The 20,383-nt window shown below is 43.7% G+C and overlaps 1 protein-coding gene across 1 annotated transcript in view; it reads left to right on the forward strand.

Annotated features, from left to right (window-relative positions):
• Positions 1-3,514: 3,514 nt before the first annotated feature.
• The window catches only part of cdh11 (cadherin 11, type 2, OB-cadherin (osteoblast)), a 106,215-nt gene continuing 89,346 nt past the window's right edge, over positions 3,515-20,383 (forward strand). The window contains exon 1 of the mRNA XM_030070858.1: positions 3,515-3,993. The gene's annotated coding sequence lies outside the window, so the exon portion shown is untranslated. The remainder of the gene's footprint in view (positions 3,994-20,383) is intronic.

Raw genomic sequence — 20,383 nt, forward strand, 5'->3', positions numbered from 1 at the left:
GATTTTTTTTTTTTTTTTTTTTTTTTTTTTTTTTTGGCATATACTGTCAGTCCATATGTGGATAAAAGACGGGAGTGGAAAAATACTTCCTCATTTTGGTCCTTGTCTGTGTCTGGCACCTTTTTTTTTTCTTTTGCGAATCAGCCTATGTGTGCTTTTCTCTCTGATCTCCAATGAATCACACTGTAAGATGGACAGAAACAGCCAAACTGAGGCTTAAATATCCCCTTAGTCATAATTTGTACCATATCCAAAATAGCTCTGCACACTAACAGGCACGAACACACGACAAATGTAGTTATGTGCACACACACATGCACTGACGCACGCACATGCATGCAAGCAAACGTTCACTTGCTTCATCTCGCTCATACAAACACATAGTTACACACACACTTGTCTAAAATAGTGCAGTATGCAGCATTCGTTGCCTTTGTGCCTGCAGTACAGGGTGTTAATAGTTTATAACTGAGCAGTGACATGACTGAGGCAGAGAGGAGGAAAGATCTCCCTCTCTCATTCTGTCACTTTCTTTGTATTCATGTCTTTCCAAAAAAAAAAAAATCGGTTAAGATTGATTCTAAGCTTGCTCTGTTTTTGTTGTTTTAAGTCTGCGTCCGTGTGTGTCTATAGCCAAATGTCTACAAAGGGATCCTTGTGTGGGTGTTTGAGTGCATGCATGTGTGTGTGTATGTGTGGCCAAGCAGACGGCGAATATTGCCTTACTGTTTGGGGTTTGTGGGTCAGGCTGTACAGCAAACCAGAATCATCTTTCGACTCTGTGCTACTTAGAACTGCTGCCTCAGCTGAACGGTTAAACATGAAGCTGCAGATTTTCACAGCGAGCACCAAGCACAGCTTCGCTTCTCCATCACATATTCTACAAACAGATAAACAGCGTTTCAACTTGGATGGGTCTTCATAACTTAGGCTTATGTAATCACCAAACCACCTGAGGGATGATGATCAACTGAAAGTTAAAAATGAATGAAGCTTCTTGAATCAGTCCTGTCAATCATTACAAATGGTTGAACTTTATTTTGAAGTGGAGATCCCAAGATTTCCAAAGATAACAAACAAGTCCTGCTATATTACAGAGAAATGTGTATGAAATGATGCACAAGGCATCTACATATTTTGTATACAATCTAATGGTGCAGCTATACAACAACAGCATCTTGGGTTTGAATATTTCACTCGGTATAAGTGTGAGTGTTGCAACCAGCAGATACAGAATACTGATGTGGCACTGTTGTGCAATATGAAAAAAAGCAAAAGCAAACAAACAAACAAACAAAAACAACTTTGAATCTACTTCAATGAAACTTTGCACCCAGCAGATACAGAACGTGTAAGTGACATTGCTGACATTCTCTATAATCAGAGTTCAACAGGTTAAAACATAAGCGACCATTTTTAACCTGGACTCTATTTTCCCATTATTTTCCATCATACCAATTGGTTTTGACTCATACCTCGTCAATTGCATTCAATATACTGCTTACTTCTTGCTTGCTCGGATGTACAACTCTTCAATACAGTGCTATAGTGCCAAAAATCCTCAAAGCACCAAAGTCCTGTCTCTTATAACATGTTGGTAAATGAAAATTATCAGAGACATTTATTAAACTGCTCCTTGGTATGTGTGAATGTAAAGGAAAATTTTACTGTAAAAGAGTCTGAATCATTATCAAAACCTCCCCAGATAAATAAAGGTTAAACAACTGAACGCTTCTGGTCCAAACTTTGTGCGAAGTAAAACATTTTGTGGAGCAGTTTTATCCCTTCCCAGCACCAGTGAGAAAGGTGAATGTTCTTATAAGCTTTAAAAAACCATGAAACTCTTCTGTCTTTGAAGAAGAAGGGGGAAAAGAATCAATTCCTCGATCCTCTTTTAGTTCTCAGCATTGCTTCGTTGTCCCTTGCACCTGCAGGCTTCCTGCAGCCCCGGAGTCTGGCAGGAAAGATAATCTTACCGCAAGATATACACAGCCTGGTGATGTTTAGGGCTTGTACACATCTGTACATCAGTGTACTCTGAGAATTTTAACCGTATGCAAAGAATGGCTCAGGCACTGAATTTCACTTTAATCTACAGAGCCTGAAAGGTGGCTGTGTACAAAGACGGCTGTGTGGCAAATGATATGGCCACGAATGCCCTCTAATTAAATGAGACAACCTTCATCTTAATGTAATTATATAATTTCACATCTAAAGCAACAAAAGCAACGTTAAATGTATCTGTTTAATGCCCTGCATTGTGGAGGTCCTGGATGTAGTATTATTCTTATTCTTACTGTTGCTATTATTATTATAATGTTAATATTATCCATATATGTCCACACTATACCATCCAATATGTATATGTATATGTATATGTATATATATATATATAGAGAGAGAGAGAGAGAGAGAGAGAGAGAGAAATATTTGTGTGCAAAAGGTGATTGAGGGTTCTGATTCACAGCATAGATCCAGTAAATAAATTAACAAAGTCTTTGTTTTGCTCCTCAGATGTGTTTTTCACTCAGAGTGGTGATGGTGAGATTTTTTTCCTCCTTTTTTTCATTGGCTGGGACCTATGGGACATATTTTAAATTGTGACTTTCATTCAGCCAATCCGCTTTTGGAAGGAAGGGTCTTCCAGGCCCAGCATCCGCCTCTTCTCCTCCTATTGGCTGGTGAGGAGACTCTAAATCTGCTCTGGCAGCGGTTGGAAGCTGCTCTCAGCCAATGAGAGGAGAGCAACTGTTGCATTGGTTTTTTCCTCTCCTGGGCTCCTTGTGCACAGAGGCTCTCAGACTGGTTTTCACTCTCAAACAGTGTGTGACACTCAACAAATCAAACACCTTTTTGCAAGAGGAAATATGTTTTTTTCTTGCCTCTCTTCCATAATTACAGATCATACTGGTGATATTACTCACCAGAAATTATTTTAAAGAGAACTAACATTTATGAATTCATAAAAACCTACTGGAAAATCACTATAATACTCCTATAGGGCCTTATAGCATCTGTAGCAGTCAACAGTGAACTTTGCATTGACCTTATAACCTTTAAGATGGGCTGTGTCTTATCTCCTGGTGTCACTATAGCCTCGAATATTCCAGTAGTGACTTTATAAATTCCTAGTGACATTTGTGTAGCGTCCTAACAAAAAAAAAGTGTTATATTGAATTCAAATAATTATTTTTGTAAGGTTATAGTCTGGTCGGATATAAATAAAATGAACATCTTGGTATGGTGGGAGAGGGAAAGAGAGAGAGAGAGAGAGAGAGAGAGAGAGAGAGAGAGAGAGAGAGAGAGAGAGAGAGAGTTACTCTAGTTTCCAACGCCCTCCATCGGCAGCGACATCACACACACACACACACACACACACACACACACACACACACGCTCTCTCTCTCTCTCCCTCTCTCTCTCTCTCTCTCTCTCTCACTGTCTCTCTCTCGCGCGCACTGCTGCCGCTGTGCGCTCGCTCCGGCTCCCTCACACCGCTTCCGAGGCTCTTGGAGGGAGGACGGATAAGCGACACAGACGGTCCCGGATTTCATACCTGGAGGAGGGAGGGATGCTACGGTGATTTCCCCTCTCCTTTCTCTCTCCTTTCCTCCCTCTACTCTTCATCACTCCATCTCGGAACCTTACCAAGGCGCACGATTCCTCTATCTTTCTTTTTTCTGTCTTTTCCCCCTCTTCTTTTTAACCAGCTTGGTTGGCCGCTTGGTTTCCCTCTGCGCTCCAACGGATAAAAAAGAGGAGAAAGAACATTTTGGGGATTGAGGGAGGACCGAATTGGCTCCGCTTTGCCTTTTTTTTCTCTTTGCCCCAACAGACAGAGAAAAACTGGGGTCCAAATCAGTGGATGTGTTGGCCATCTGAAAAATAAAAGAAATACTCATTACCAGAAGTCACCGTTTTCCGCTGGCTTGTATGTATTGGGGAAATTTCCTTGGAGAGAAAGGCTGCGCACGGAGTCTCTCGGGTTCCAAGGTAAGGACCATTTTGAGTTCTGTCTCGGATATCACGTTATCATCTCAGTAGATTCTCATTTATCCCGTTTAGCGCATTTCCTCAGCCCCTCTGTGCAGTTGTCTTGTGTGTTTTGCCCCTCTGTCCGTGCGTCTCTCTCTCTCTGCAGTGGGCTCACTGAGCGTAAAAAGGCGACAGCAGGGAAATGTTTCCGTAGCTACCTGGGACACTGCAGTCAGAAATTACAAAAAGAGGCATTTCTGAGGAAATTTTACACTCCGTTTTAATTCAGCGCGCAAGGAATAGGCTTGCAACATCCCATACAGCTTCAACGCATCAGCGGCGGTGACTAAATGTGAGGACACGGCTGTTATTTGTTGTGCTGGTGACTGTAACAGTGCCGACTTTCTTCCATCCTCTCTGACGGTTGGATTTACGCGGTTTACACATGACAGGCAGTATTTTTTCACGTTTCCAAAGCTGTGCGGCTTTATATGTGTGTGCGCGGCGTGCGCGTGTGCGTGCGCGCGTGTCTGGCCACGTATAGCGGCTAATCTCGTTGTATCGCTCGCTGCCTCCCGGCAGCTCCGCGCAACGGCGACGCACAACTTACTTTGGATCACCAGCAAGCCCTAGTGTGTGTGTGTGTGTGTGTGTGTGTGTATGTGTGTCGTGGTCAAAGTATATCATGCAATAACAAAATAAAATCGCGATGATCGCAGAGGGATGCACTGCCTTGCGAATATTTTTCAGTACTTTTTGGAGTCATAGAAAATTCCTATTTACTTGCATTTCTTCCAGAATTATGCTCCGTTTCCTCTCTCTGTCATCTTCCATTCCGTCTACTTTCAGGTTTATTCATCATTTTTTCTTGTATTTTTTTTTAATTTCTTTCTTTCGCCCCCCCACCCCGGTCATAACTACGTGTCTGCTCGGTCTCTGCCCGTTTTCCCAGAGCCGGGGCTTTTCTTTCCAGGCACTAACCCTTCATTATAAGCTTTTGGAATAAAGATCTTGGACCGTGAATCCCAGAGACTTTACAGGGTTTCATCATTATAAAACCTTTTGGATCCTAAAACCCAGAGATGCGTCGCCCCCCCCCCCCCCCCCCCTCTCCGTGTGCGCCAGGCGCTGAAACTGCATAAAAAATACATACGGATCAGTCGCCTTAGGGCTGATTCTACACTCAGTTATGTCCCCGCGTTCGACTTTTCGCTTCTCTAGGTCCAGATTGGATGTTTACTTATTCGTTTATTTATTTATCTTTTGCATCTCCATCCCACTGAAGCCGATTAGGCGTCCTTGCTGTTTGCGTCTGTTGGCGTTTTTTTTTTTTTTTTCTATAATGAATAATTCTGGACGAGTGAAGTGTAATTGCTGCTGTGTCGATGATTTGGAGAGAGAGTGAGATATCGGTAAAATTTGGGCAGCTGCAATTCCGCTGCGTTTTCAATGGGGAGAGAGAGAGAGAGAGAGAGAGAGAGAGAGAGAGAGAGAGAGAGAGAGAGGGACGCGTTGACTGTAGGCTATTCAGTCTTTGGTATTCATGGCACAGCACAAGATTGCTGCTTTCAAGCAGGCAATAATCTCTCTCCCTCTCCATCTCTCTCTCTCCTCTCTCTCTCCTTCTCCTCTCTCTCTCTCTCCCCCCCTCACACTGTTGCGCTATGAAAGGTTTCCCCCCCCTCTCTCCATTTTTCCTCCTTTTTTTCTTTTCACTCTCCATCTGCTCCTCTCTTCCTCTTCCTCACCTCCATCGCCCACCCTCTCCCTCTCCCTCTCTCTCTCTCTCTCTCTCTTTCCCTCTCTCTGTCTCTATATGTACTTCAGTCTTGTGGGAGCCATTGAGAAAATCATTTGCTGTTGTTGTGTTTTATCGAATAAGGGCCTCTACCAGCTGGGCTTTGGCTGCCTTGCCGGTTAGAGTTTCTTGCGCTGGCTAACACTTCAAAAAAAAAAGTCTATGGCCATCAAGGCAGAGAGGGAGACGGAGAGAATATCTTTTTAGATGCATCGTCTCCAAGTTTGCTCAGTGGAAATGGTCTCTACCTTGATGTGTTTCAGTCACAGGGGCAAAAAGTGATTCGGACACAAGTGTCGCATGTGCTCGTCCTCCACACTGCCCCGTTATGTGGCTGCTTTTCACACAGCCAAACCCCCTGATCCTGTCGTGGCACTTAGCCGTTTATTTTTTGCCCCTCGCATTTTGCTAATTAGCCCACAGAGCCGTCAGCATTGCAGAGAAGAGAAGTAAAATTTCCCCGTTCTATTCTGGTTGCAAGCATTTAATCGCCAGGCCACTTGCTCCCTAAGAAGAGAAACAAAACACATCGCAAGAAAGAAAAAAAAAAAATCCCCATTTATTCTTGCTTTTGCTGTTGTGTTGTTGCCTGTTGTGTTTGCTTTAAGATCAGAGTCTTGTCACAGCTTCTCCCCGCACGCTGTTTGATAATGGCTCCTCAGTATTCTGCGATTTATGTGTTTGGATCTTTGTTGAACTGGCTAATCCATTTTTCTAGTTATTTTGGTGGAGGTTTGTTGTTTAGTTTGTGTAGCACAGGAGAGGAGAGGAGCCAAGATTCTATCAGGCTCCTATCAGAAAAGGAGAGGCAGGAGCAGAGGAAATGAGGAGGGGTGGGGGGTGCGGAGAAAGAAGGAGAGGTGGAATAACAGAGGACAGGGGATCAGAGGAGCAGTGCGGAGGAGAAAAGGAGCATGACTCCCATCAGGAGACGGGAAGACGGCGGGGGAGGAGAGGAGGGCAGCGTGACTCCTATCAGCAGAGCATTTCGCCTCACTCCTTCACGAGAGCCGCTGCTGTGTCTGAGCCGACGGCTGAAACGAGACCCGCAGCCACAGAGTGCCCGACTTCACCGAGCCATCACAGGAGCAAACACAGCTGACTGCCTGCACACCACAAAACGACGCTTTTCCGTCTGGTCGTGCACGTTACAAGCAGAGCTCCCTTGCATCCACATCAGACGCTCCTGTTCTTTATCCTATAGGGTGTGAGCGATATAGGAACCAGGTTTGGATGACAGACGGAAGTGTGGGCGGACGAGGTGTCAGATTTTCCACTGATGTTCAGCCAAGAAATCACACAGACACTGACACACAACTCTCGTCAGATCCGGCGAATTCACTTCAGGGATTTCAGCCTCAGGGGGGGATGGAAACGTCCCGCTCCAAGGTTGACTTCCTTTTTTTGTATGTAAAGATGATTTAACCCATGAACGTGCAAACGCAGGCATAAAGATGCATGTGGGCCCGTGAGCGCTTCACGTGCTTGTGTAAAAGTCCAGCAGTAAGCAAGCCGCGAGCAAGGTTACAGACAAAGTTACATCTATCTCCACTTAACAAGTGCCCTTTTTTTTTTCTTTGAGTATGCAACAACAGCGCCACCTGCTCATGGCGTGGAATAGACAGACCAGCTGAATCCAGGTCAAAGCCATAATCCCTTATTGATTCCACCTTTTAAATCTACTTCACTCACACTCCCTCTTCGTCTCACTTTCTCTTCCTGCTCGTCTTTTGCTCCATTTTTTTTTTTTTTTTGGTCTCTCTCTCATTTATTTGGGTGCGTGCAGGCTCAAGGATTTTTAAGCCTCGAGGCAGTTTAGACCCAAACTGTACAAAAACAAGATGCAAAACAATACTGAAAGTCTGCCTCAGCACTCTTTACCCAACTTATATTTACCAGCCATAGAAGGACGAGTGTAATTGTATACACGGAGCCACTAATTCTGGTCTGGTGCCCGTGCACTTAAAGGGTCAAGCCGCTTTCAAGATTTTAGAGCAATTTTTTTTGTTTTTCTGTATATTTGAGATGTTCAGGAAATCTGTGTTTTGAACACTGAAGGAGACCATCTCGCCAACTGGAATGAGTTTAAAGGGAACTGAGTGCAAACACTGCTGATGTAGCTCACCAGGGGGAGAGAGAGAGAGTGAGAGAGAAAGACAGAGAGAGAGAGGGAGAGAGAGAGGGATTAATTTATTACACTGTAATCATTATATTTATATTTAATTAGGTGCCAGCTGCTCGTTCTCATATGGCCTGGCATTGTAAACTCCTTTCTTTGAAACTGCAAGAAAGAGTGTAAGAGGGAAGGAGAGAGAGAGAGAGGAATAGAAAGAGATGTAAGAGGAGATGAAGGGAGACAGAGTTCAATAGAAAGACGGAGAGAGAAAGAGGGAAATAGAGGAAAAAACAGAGAGAGAGGGGCACTGGAGCTTTTCTAGGTAACGATAGAGGGAGCTGTTGGGCTTTGCTGCAACAAAGACTGCTCTGTTCTACACCGCTCTCTCTCTCTCTCTCTCTCTTTTCCTCTCTCTCTTTCTCTCTCTCTCCCTCCCTCCCTCAGAGGGCCACTCAGAGAGATGGAGAGGTAGTCAGGCTCCTCAGGGACACGGGATTCAATCTACACACACCACACACACACACATGGAGAGCTATAGTCTGTGTGGATAAGCATGTCCACCATGACTGGCTTCTGTTACCTTCAGATTCACATTACCTCCCAGAGAAGGAGCGAGTGGGGAGAAGGGGGGCAAATGAGTTGCTTTCTCTTTTCTGCCCCCTTCCTCTGCACAGTTTTGTTTTTCTTTCCCCCCAGTCCGTCGTTCCAGTGGTTCCACAACAACAGAATTAGTCAGAGGGACTTTGTGTTCTCTTTCTGCCTCTTTTTTTTTGTTATTCCCCTCTTACAATCATAATCACAGTGGCCACATTACAGGGCCGGGTGATATTATTGTCTGGGATTTGGATATCATAATATAGTGTTATGACCTAAGTGTTGTCTTTTCCTGGCTACATTACAGTAAAGGCATGCAATTTCCTGACCTTAATAGGCCGCTGAAGCTGTTCTTTTATTTGCCTCTACCTGCTTGGTCATCATATCTACATTATTAATGATTGCTTATCAGAAATGTCTTGTATGTAGATATGAAAGTCAACAGTCATCCCACGGTATCACCACAACGAGAATATGAAGGCATTTGCTCAAAAATAGCATGATATTTGTATTTGTCCATGTGTTAGTAATACATGCGTGCCTGTGTTGCATAAGCACAAATATCAAGAGTGGACATGATGTATACAGTAATCACATGTGTAACTTAAGTATTTATATGCATACTTCATAACACAAAATAGCACACATAGGTTCAGTCCACATAATGTTTGTCTTATACACTTTTGGGTCAGAGATTATGACACTAATTTACAAGTTTTGCTCAGATTTTCTGCCCAGTACAGCTGAGAAATCCTCAAGTTGGGGGTATATACATCTCAGATGAAAGATACTTATACCAGCATAAAATTAGGCTCATCTTGACTTTCGTGAGTTTTTATGCTGACCATTTCAGTGGTGAAGTCATAGTATCTAGTTCAACATTGTGATGAGTACTTTCTTTTAAAATCCTCAACTATAACAAGCTGTTCAGCTGGGCCATGTGTTTCTTCAAGCCAAGTGTTTTGTTGTTTTCTGCATGGATATTGTTGGATAGACTTTTCCAGTCTAATCAGCCTTCGTTGGCAGTACCTCTTTGAATGTGCGGAGGAGCCACCGCTGGTGGCAGCGGGCACACTGGGCTATGTAGGTTAACTTGGCCTGTTATGTCTCTCCAGAATGTTATTTTGTGCCTCCTGCTTTGTTTTTCTTCCCTGTGTTTGCGTTTCATCATTTTGTTCTGTGATTGATTGTTGACGAGTAAGATCTACGTGGGCTCGTTCTCAGTAAAGTCTTTTGAGTCGAGCTCGTGATAAAGGGCTGTAGAAATAAATGAACTTCTTCCACACTCCAGTGTTTTTCTTTTTCCCGTTCCTCTTTATTTTTCTGCAGCCCTCTCCCTATCTGTTCAAGCCAAAAGTGTTAAGACAACATTATGGGAAGCTAGGTAGATGTTACACTGATGTATTATTTCCCGTGTCAGTAGGATTAGAGATCTAATCTCCGGCATCAAACAGATTACATGACAAAGGAAATAATTAGTGTGTTTGACCTCAAATCCTCTCATTTGCCCTGTAGAGGGAAAAGACAGAGGCTTTGTCCACATTTAACAAGGAGCAGGATTTGAAATATCAAGTATTTGAAAAGCACCAGGAGAGCGCAGGTGACTCAGTGGTTGATACTGTCAGCTCCCGAAACAAAATCCTGGCTGCAGCTCCTGTTCTTTGCATTTTCTGGGTGAAATGTGCACGTATGCTTTGGGTTTTCTTCGGCCTTGCAATATATTGGCAAGCTATCTAGGGTGTTTTCCAGCATCTAATGCATGCTGGGATAGCTCAGACTCAGAGAAGAGCTGGGAGGCCAGAGAAAATTATCGAATGTAAAAGATTGGTCAACAGACTGTAAAATGGAAAGATTCAGACCTTCTGTAATGGCAGCAGGCATAGAAACACACTCGTGGCAGGATGAGCCATGTGACGCTCTCATATGTGCTGTTCTCTCTTTTTATGGCTGACAATGTCCAGCAAACTCCATCATTTGGCAGTTCAGCACTGCCTCACTTATGGCAAACACTACCTGCATGTCATAAGACCTTTTCCTTTTTTTCCCTACTCCTCAGTATACATGCAGTCCACCATGCTGCACTTTTTTTTTTCATCCTTTATTGAAAGAGACAGTAAAGTAGCACAGCCATAAATTGGATGAACACACAAATGGGCTTGGAGACAGCAAACAGAATAACAAATAGCAGCAGCGACAACTGCTGAAAGCAGCTGAAACATAAATTTAGAAAATAAAACATACAGCAGCACAACAACACATCAATATCAATCAGGTTTCAATGTTTAAAGCTGATTTGCTCTGCCTGGTGTTGCCTTCCATGATGTATTTTTGTGGGGGGAAAAAAAGACCGGAGAGGAGCAGGTAAAGCAGGTGATCATAGATGTTGAGGACACATACAATCCAAAACCTCTAGGAGGGAAAGTGGAGCTGAAATGTATTTTTTTTTTTTTTTTTTCCATATCGGAGCTCTCCAGGAGCAGCTGAGTATTTTCATTCTGTTAGCATGACCTTTTCCTCCAAACACGTCGAGAACAGAGGCAGGCGGCGTGAATTTATTGCCGAGCGATGATTAGTGTTAGACGCCGTGGTGTAATTGTGATAACAGTGGAGCATGGATCAATGTTAATCCAGGATTAACGGGCGATTTCATTGATCCACCTATTGATGATCAGAACCCAGCCGTGACAGAATATCGATCAGATCGCAATGAGAATTGATCACTCCAAATAGAGATGGATTATCGATCACTGCACGTTGCATGTATGTTGTGTATGTGTATGTGTATGTGTGTGTGTGTGTGTGTGTGTGTGTGTGTGTGTGAGTGTGTGAGTGTGTGCCTGCCTGGGTTTTTTCAGCCATTTACACATGCCTGAAGGTATGTGCAAACTGGCAACGGTAATGTGAATGCATTAGTACATATGTTAAAGTTGTATATGCACGTTAATGTGTGTCAGGGTAGATATGTTTACTTGTGTGTGTGTGTGTGTGTGTGTGTGTGTGTGTGTGTGTGTGTGTGTATGAGCATGTCTGTGCAATTGAATGGGATTTGTTGTCTGTGACAGTCATTAAGACACAGTCAGGTGGTTTTTTTTTTGGTCTCAAGGTCTTATGACGCCGTCACATGATGGCCACAGATAGAGAGAAAAGCAATATTGTTTTTTTTCTCTTTTTTTACAGCCGATCTTAATGGCATTTCAGCTTTATTAGACAGTATTCAGCCGGGAGAGAAGGGAAGTATGGAGGGGGAGTGAGCAAGCGAAGCAGTGTGATATGTGATGAAGGTTGCGACCAAAGTGGAGTGAGTGGGAGAAAGAAAGAAAGGAAGAAAGATGTAAAGAGAGGCTAGTTACTGCGTATGGGTCAAGGAGAGATTTAATGAGTCGTTTGCTTCTCATTATTCAGAATAATAATTAACCGTGTGTCTGTGTGTATATGTGTGTGTGCTCTTTGTAGCTACCACCGACGCAGTCATTCGTTGCTGTCTGCCCTCGCTGTCTGTCTCTTTCTATTGTCTTTCTCCTGTCTGCCTCTTCCCGGTCTCTCTCCTCCTGCCTCTGTCTCTCTCATCTATTCCTGATTCTCTCCCGTTGTCTCCCTGTTTCTGTCTCTGTCTTTTCACTGCTATGCAACGCTCAGTCGCACACACACACACACACACACACACACACACACAAACGTGCGCACACAGATGCGTGCATGTTTGCAGACAGTGTGTTGATTACCATAATTAACACGGTTATGTTAATTGTAGTGAGTTAATTTTGCTGATGGAACACATTTGTAAAGGTGAACTCTATGGACAGACGGCTGGGGCCTGAAGGTACAGTGTGTTTATGTGTGTGTGCGTGTGTGTGTGTACGACTGTGTGTTCCTGTGCATGTTCTGTGTACGAGAGCGGGTGCGGTGTGTGAACGCGCGCTCATTTCTTGTGTTTTTCAGTCAGCGGTAGCGGCTGTCAGATCGGCCTCCGAGCATGGGTGTATAGCCTGTAAACAGAAGCCGTATCGCACAGCACGTGCTGATGACCCACACACACACACTCATGCTCAAACCAGAGGCTTAGCACCCGGTCATGAGGCCAAAATACAAACACACACACACACACACACACACGTACATGCATGCATGCACAGATAGCTGTAGCGGTCAGCCAAAACAGCAAATGCTGCATTGGGCTTATCTGATTATGAGCAGGGTTAGATAGAGGACTCTGCGCTGGATGGCTGGCAAGACGAGCGAATAAACGGACGCTTAGTTACAGAGCGGCTGACGAGAAAGACAGATGAAAGGAAGAGGGAGATGGAGGGTGGAAGTAGATCGCTGCATAGATACAAGTTGTTTTCCTGTGTTTAGAGTAAGAGAAGCCCTAAAAACATCAACATCAAAATTTTTTTTGCCTCAGAGTTTCCATTTCATTCCATTTGTCTTCTCCACGCTCAGATAGCTACAAGAAGCTGCTACCTGTAGCCCATCGTCAAGTGAAAAAGATTTCTTTAATCGGGTTCATAAATGCAGCATATCATACAGCGTTTATCAGCCGTCTTTGGAGGAGTATGAGGAGATGCTGCTTAGCCACACATATCCTCCTGTTTCAAAGTGTGTGTGTGTGTGTGTGTGTGTGTGTGTGTGTGTGTGTGTGTGTAGTGGTTTCCAGTCAGCAGCATTGGCAAGGCCTGTTCTTGATGTCAGCGTAACACTTTGATCACACGGGGACTTAACCAGCGCTGCTCGCCCTCCTCTCTCCTCCTCTCCTCCATTCTCTCTCTCCTCTCCTCAGTATCCCTCTCTTCTCCCTTCATGCCTCCTCTTCTCTTTTCCTTTATCCTCTCCTCTTCCTCTTTTCTTTTCCTCGATCCCGCTTCTCTTCTCTCAGCTTCTGGAGGCTGTTTTCAAAATTCACTGAGAAGTATCTCCACCTTCTTAAATATCTGAATGTGGCCTTTTTGGCGCTGTGTAGATCTGTATAGATATGACCCATGATCAGTTCATGGACAGATGTAGACGTAGGCCTACATGTTCTTGGTTTTGGTTGATATCAAGATACACAAGGTTGCAAGTGAGTTACAACCAAACTTGTGTAGTGCTGCAACTGCACTTGGCAATCAATATAAAAATACACCGATGAGCATAAATCACAAAGTTGGGCTGCAACATAAAGAGCGAGAGACTGATGAGAGTATAGACACCAAAACCATCCATGTGTCCTGGTAGATCATTCACTCTGGATGCTTCATGCTAACACGTTTACATACAGTACATGGTGTAGGCAGCTCACATTGTCTACAAAAGGAGAAACTTTCCACAGTTATAATGATAATTGCCAGATAATCTTTAATTATGCAGCTAAGTATTGTCGTCAGTATAGGAAACTGGTAGCAATTATATGAAATATGATACAAAAGCAGCATACTGTTTTGACATAGCAAGGACTATTTTTCCAGTTTTCTTACAAAATTAACTCGATGGGTGATTGTCAGCCCGGTTGCCAGGAAAAAAATGTTGCCGTTTTTTCCGTCGAAATGTCACATTTTCAAGTTTTGTGATGCAGTGTAAAGCGACTGAAAAGGGTTGGGTTAGGAAGTCGGGCACAAATGCAGGATTTTGCTTCTGCAGGCCGGAGTTTGAGTCCCATGACAAGCGAGAGCCGTGTTCGTTTTTTAGCAACTTCAGGAAAAGTGGCTTTTCTCCAGACCTTAACCAAGTGGATTTGGTGGCTAATGAAGCAAACAAAAGTGGTTTGTGATTATGGCATCTGTGCAGCTAAAAATACCTGTGTGCAGGATGTAGTTGCACACCTAAAATAACTCTCAAGTAACCCGCTCTACTTCAGCTTTATTGACTTTGGATTGACTTTGACATTGGATTTTATCGTTAAAAATTATAAATCAAGGCGGCATGTCATAACAAACACTATCAACTTGGCGTGCCATCTCACTTTGGTTAATGCTGGTTGCCCGGTATCACTCAACACAGTGATCATGGACATAGTGTCTACATGGAGGACTGGAGTGAGGAACACGGTGTTAACGAGTAAGTTTAACTAACGAGACACTTTTCCCAGATCTCCGTGTATTCCTTTAAGAAGGCAGCCTCCTTTGATTCACCGCTGCAGCTACGAATGTGCACTCTAAAAGATAATACCGTGTCTGCCCTCTGTGTCCGTTCACACTCTGTGTTGTCAGGAAAGAAGCCTTGAGGTTATATAACTGTCTTAGAGCTGCACACAATGCGTTTACACACACCAAAATACACACACACACGCAGAGTAAGAGTTTATAGGCTCTGATGTGGTAGCGTAATGGCAGATGATGCCTTACTCACATACACGCTCGCACACAGTGGCAAAGTCACACACACACACACACACACACACACAGCCTGTTCTTCTGTCTCTTTCTAAGAGACAGAGCATTACTGCAAGCTTGACCTCTTTACCATAATATCCTCTCACTCTCCATTCTCCTCTCTCTCCCCCCCCGACTCTCTGTGTCTCTCTGTGTTTGTTTCTCTGTTTTGGTGTGCATTTGGCCTCTCCGTCTCTCTCTCTCTCTCTCTCCTCTCTTGTATCACTCTCACTGCCCCTCTCGCTCCACCTGCCTTTCTTCCTCCCTTTCTTCTCTCTCTTTCATTGTCTCTCTCTCTCTCTTTCCCACCGCCTCTCTCCCCTTCTGCCTCCCCTCTCCCCTCCCTCTCCCTCTCTCTTTCCATGCTTCATTGACCGTGACACTTATATTCCCTCAATAACAGTGTAATGTGATTGAATACGACTGCTGCTTCTTCATCGGACAGTATTAATTTCACTTATTTCCATGTGAACGGTTTGACTCCATGATTTTTTTTTTTTTTTTACTCGCTCTGTGCCTTAATCCCTGACCAAGACCGAGACCCAGAGATTTATATAGGGGCACTGATATGAAGCGACCTCTATCTCACAGTGTCCATCTCTTTTTTCTCTTTAATTCACAGTTTTCCTTGTCTCTGCTTTCTTCTCTCTCTTTCTTCTGCCCCTCGTTTCTGGCTCCGTCCCGGATTTCTTTCCGTCTTCCTCCCTCTTCCCCTCGCTCGCTCTCCCTCTTATGCTGTCTTTTTAGGTTTCAGTTGCAGCCTTGACTGCGTTGACCTTTGCAGTGAAAGGGGATGCAGTGAACGACAGAGATAGCCTCCTCCAAGACGGGCTAATTGTTATTTTGCTATAGAAGGTTTCAGCTATATATAGGGAGGTGGAGGGATGGGGTATGGGAGCCGGATACAGATCCCACATATACTGTCCCAACACTGCAACTTGTATGTTGGGGCTTCTATTTGCCATGAACCCATTTTTTTTGAGAGAAAATTGCCACTTGAAATCAGCCAGCTGGTATTTCAAAAACACAGTACTTAAAGATCTTAAGATAGTGGCTCCTAACTTCAAAATAAAGCTATGATGTGCTGCCAGCAATCATTTTTTTAAGAACTGGTGTCAATTCTGGTGAATATCTCACTTTGGACTGAAGCTGCTGTCATAAATAAAGCATGCTGAATTGAGCCCAGTTGAACTGCCAGCTTGTATTTTTAATCAAAACCGACTCTGCTAAGCCACTTCTGTACAATGCTTACCATCATGCACTGGGAATTTACAGTGTACAAACGTGTTGCTGATTGTCTTGTGGCGCACCAGTGCTTGCCATCGCAATGCATTCGGCGATATATAGAGATAATCCTATCAGAGTTATTTTTGAATCCAGTGATTTAACAGTGGCTTTGAGCTATTTTCATATAGCCGAGTATATGTGTTTTGAGTGTTTATATGCAGTGACATCAGATTCGCCATGGTGATATTTATTGTTATTGTGATGTTATGAAAGCATGTGCCATCAACATTGTATATATTCAACTGGCAAGGTTGGACAAGCAAGGTCACTGCATGCATGTGTGTGTTTGTGTGTGTATGTGTGTGTGTGTGTGTGTGTGTGTACATGCTTGGGGTTAGGGTGAACAAGCAATGTCACTGTCTATGTGTGTTTGTGTTCAAGTGTGTGTGCGTGTGTGTGTGTATCCATGCCCATGCACACATGCATGCGGATGTGTTTACATGCTTAGTTTAAAGGCTGAACAAACACGGTCAGTGTGTGGGTGTGTGTTTGCGCGTGCACGCACCTACACATAGGTGTGTGTCCCTCGCTATACCAACAGAACAAGGTCATTTCAGGCTGTGTGTGTGTGTGTGTTTGTCTGTGTGTGTCACCTCATGGTTGCTTATGCAAGGTCACCCCGGGCTGTGTGAGAAGGATGAGCTCAAGTGGAAGACAAATCTTCCAAAATGAGAAGAAGATGCTCGTTTGATTGTCTAATTCTTAATATTAGAGTTAGAAATAGGATTCAGCTGAGTTTAGGTTTGGTGGTAAAGGTTAACCTTGGAAACAAAGGTAGTGAATGGTAAGTCCACACAAATATAGTAATACATGCATGTGTGTTTGTGTGTGTGTGTATGTACAGGCAAGCATGCTCAGGTAAATAGATCACCACTTGTCTAGACAGCTGTTTTGACCTTTTTATATAAGAAAATAGTCCTGATGTTTTATTCACTGAGCATGCTAATATTTTATTCAACAAGGCAATGCAGCAACCTTTAAGAGTGGTTTAGAGCAATGAGGGCTGTGTGTCGCCAGGTTTTAGTCACAGAGTAAAGAAGAAATCATCCACCAAACAAAATATATTGCTGTGACATGACAAAATTTGGAGGCGGGAGAGGCTCTCCCTGTCTCTCATTTCCATCTGTTTCCACTTTCCATTTTTAGTTTATACCTTAGAAATTTATCATGTGTTCTTATCTGAGGCGACTTCCAGTGAGTGAGCAGGAACATTCTTGGTGTCTCGCTCAAGGATGTTTCCACAACACTCTGCTGTTGGGTACCAAGCTGAAAAATATTAACTCTCACCGCAAACTTTAGTTTAATGTGATTTTGGAGAAAGACTCTACACCAGGAATGCATGACACCACTTTTTCAGCGTATGCAAAATGAGTACGAAACTTTAAGCGTTAACCATTGCCGATCTGGTCCATTACGTTTCTGCAACAGTGTAGGCTCGGGCCATTAGTGTGGGATCACTGGACACCATAATTGATAGGAAATGCTTCTTTTTACACAATTTCAGAGACACAGGCACCGGTGAGCCAAAAATGGAGAAAGTCGAGACAGTTTGCTTTCATGTATTTCTGATATGTTGCACATGTCTTTTGGTATTTGGTATAGGTCATGAATAAAATCTCAGACACCAGTACAAAATTTTAGCCCAGGATTGGTGCATCAGCATTCTGCTCCAGTGATCCTCACATATTTTCTTGTACCAGACCGCTCCAGTTATCCCCATTTTACAAGGTTCAGTCCCACTATGCGATGATTATTGTCGCTGTTGATTGAGGTTTGAATTATGGGTGTCCACACTCGTGTAGAGATAATAACGGTGAGAGTGAAAACTATGATTAGAATAGTCATAGTCCAGTCTCATCCTGTAATTGGGATAATTTCTTTTGAATTAAATAATTCTGGGGCTAAACTGCTCCTCGTTTTGCCGGGGACCCCTTGGAACACCCCTTGGATTCACTTTGCCCGACTTTGAGAGCCACCGCTCTGTACCACGGCCCCTCAAAGTGAAGCCTCAAGGGTACCAGCCGGCTTCCAAATAATATGACGGATGCCTTTCCTTTTCAGGCTGTTTCCCTCGCACATTGAAAATGGGCTTTGTGATCTCAGATGTCACTCTGCCCACTGTTGTGGCCCTAACTCTTGGCACTAACAAAGCATTCTGTGATCAATCAAATCTTACAGAAAAAAAAAAAAAAAAAAAAAATCATTTTTCCAGATGGCTGTCCTCAGTCGAACACACATCTATCTGGGAGGTCTTTGGCATGAGGAACAGTTTGGGGAGCCATTTTTGGAGGCTTGTTGAGTTATGTGACATATTTGGGGGGTTTTGGCAAAGAGGAACGTTCGGGAACCAACTTTGCAGGCTTGTTGAGATATTTGATCGTCGGCTTGGCCAAGAACAACAAGGAGCTCTCTGTGTCGACCTGGAGAGGGGAGGGAGATAGGAGGGAGGGGTTTGGCTTTAACAACCATGCAAGAGGGAGGAAGAGGGGGGCGCTATCAAGCACTCAGCATGTCCACGTATTGGATTGGACCAAGATGGAGGAGGAAAGGGGGAGGGAGATGAGAACTGAGGGGGAGAGCAGAGGAAGAGGAGGGGGCAGAGGAGATCATCTTGCACGGAGGATGTTTTCGCACAATGACCCTTGTGTCCTCCAGTTTGTCATTGAGCTGACTGTTTGTTGGGCTGGTTTAGGGGGTTGTAGGGTTAGTTGGAGGGGATAATTAGGGTCATTACACATGCATGGTTGATGTAATGGTCCGCAACATTGCTGATCAATTCCTCCATCCCACCTCCTCCTGCCTCCTCTCCTCCCACATCCCCATGGGCTCTATAACTTTTTCATCTTAAAAGTGCCATTTCACAATGCGATATCGACCATTTGAAAATGAGAACCAAAAAACTTTTTAAAAAAATGGTGAAATGGTACTCATTAGGGTACACTGTTCAAGTCACTGGCCATGAAGAAAATCACATGAATGATAGCAAAGTGCTGGATTGTGTGGAATGTGAGGTCATTTGTATTTTTTTTTTTTCAAGTTGTGCACCACAAGAGCCCAACTTTCCCATGTGGATCAATAACATTTTAAACTGAACACCTTCCAGCATTCATCTGGAGAAACGGGTTGGTCACGGTTATTAGAAACAGGACCAGAGGTCAAATCAATCAGGGTTGCAAGCATGGACTCTGCTGCAAAATTTGTATTTGTGGTTGACACTTAAATGGATAATGGAAATAAAACTTTGATTTTTTTTTTTTTCTTTTGTTTGATTTTGTTTTTGTTTCCAAAGATGTCCACCGAGGATAAAAACATTAATGAAATGATTGGCTATCTTGAGGATATAACTTGTGTTTGGGAACCAGATGTATGTGGATGTCATTGTTGTGTCAACAGAAAAAATGGCCCAAGTGTCAAACAAACTAATAACTTGTAGGTGAATAGATCATGACCTGCCTTTAAGGTGAAATGTTCAGCCCGTAAGGTCTCCATGGGCTAATCTGGTAGTAAAGTGTGTGTGTGTGTGTGTGTGTGTGTGTGTGTGTGTAGTAGGGAAGAGGGGCGCTGGCACATCCCGCAGTGAAGAGTGGTCTTAAAAGGCTTAGTAGCATCCAGTAAGACCTTGTGTTCTGCCCCTTGCTTCCTCAATAGAGCAAAACTAATCTGGGTGTGCTTAGGGCTTTTTACTTTCGTCTCTAGGGCTGTTGTCTCTCTCTCTCTCTCTCTCTCTCTCTCTCTCTCTCTCTCTCTCTCTCTCTCTCTCCCTCTGTATCGTAACTAGAGCGACTCACTGTCTCGCTCAAGGACACTTTGACTGGACACATGGTCGTGGATGCATACATATTGCAGGGCTATTGTGGTGGAAAGAACTGTTGACCTTTCGGCTGCACGTCAGTCTGTCTCACCACTTGGCCACTCTGCTGCCAGTCGCATTGTTCTCTGTCTCTCGCTGTCTCTCGGTCGCATTTTTGTCTGTCTCTCGGTCACGCTCTCTCCCCCTCCATCTTTATCTCATTACCAAATGGCCGGCTTTGCTCCCCCGTTTAAGGACTATGCAGGGTTTCTGGGATTGGCAGCTAAACGTCTTAAGTGACGAGGACACAGACACCAAAATCATCTATGCATCCCTGATCATTCACTCATTTAGTCTCATATTCAGTCTTAAAATCGGGTTTTTCATGAGACAAATGAAAAAATCTGCCAGTGGGATGAGATAATCCCACTTGTTTCCAGTGTTTCAGGATTTTCTCTGGGAACAAGTATAAATATGTT

The sequence above is a fragment of the Myripristis murdjan genome, chromosome 15 (genome assembly GCF_902150065.1).
Source record: "Myripristis murdjan chromosome 15, fMyrMur1.1, whole genome shotgun sequence".
NCBI lineage: Eukaryota > Metazoa > Chordata > Actinopteri > Holocentriformes > Holocentridae > Myripristis > Myripristis murdjan.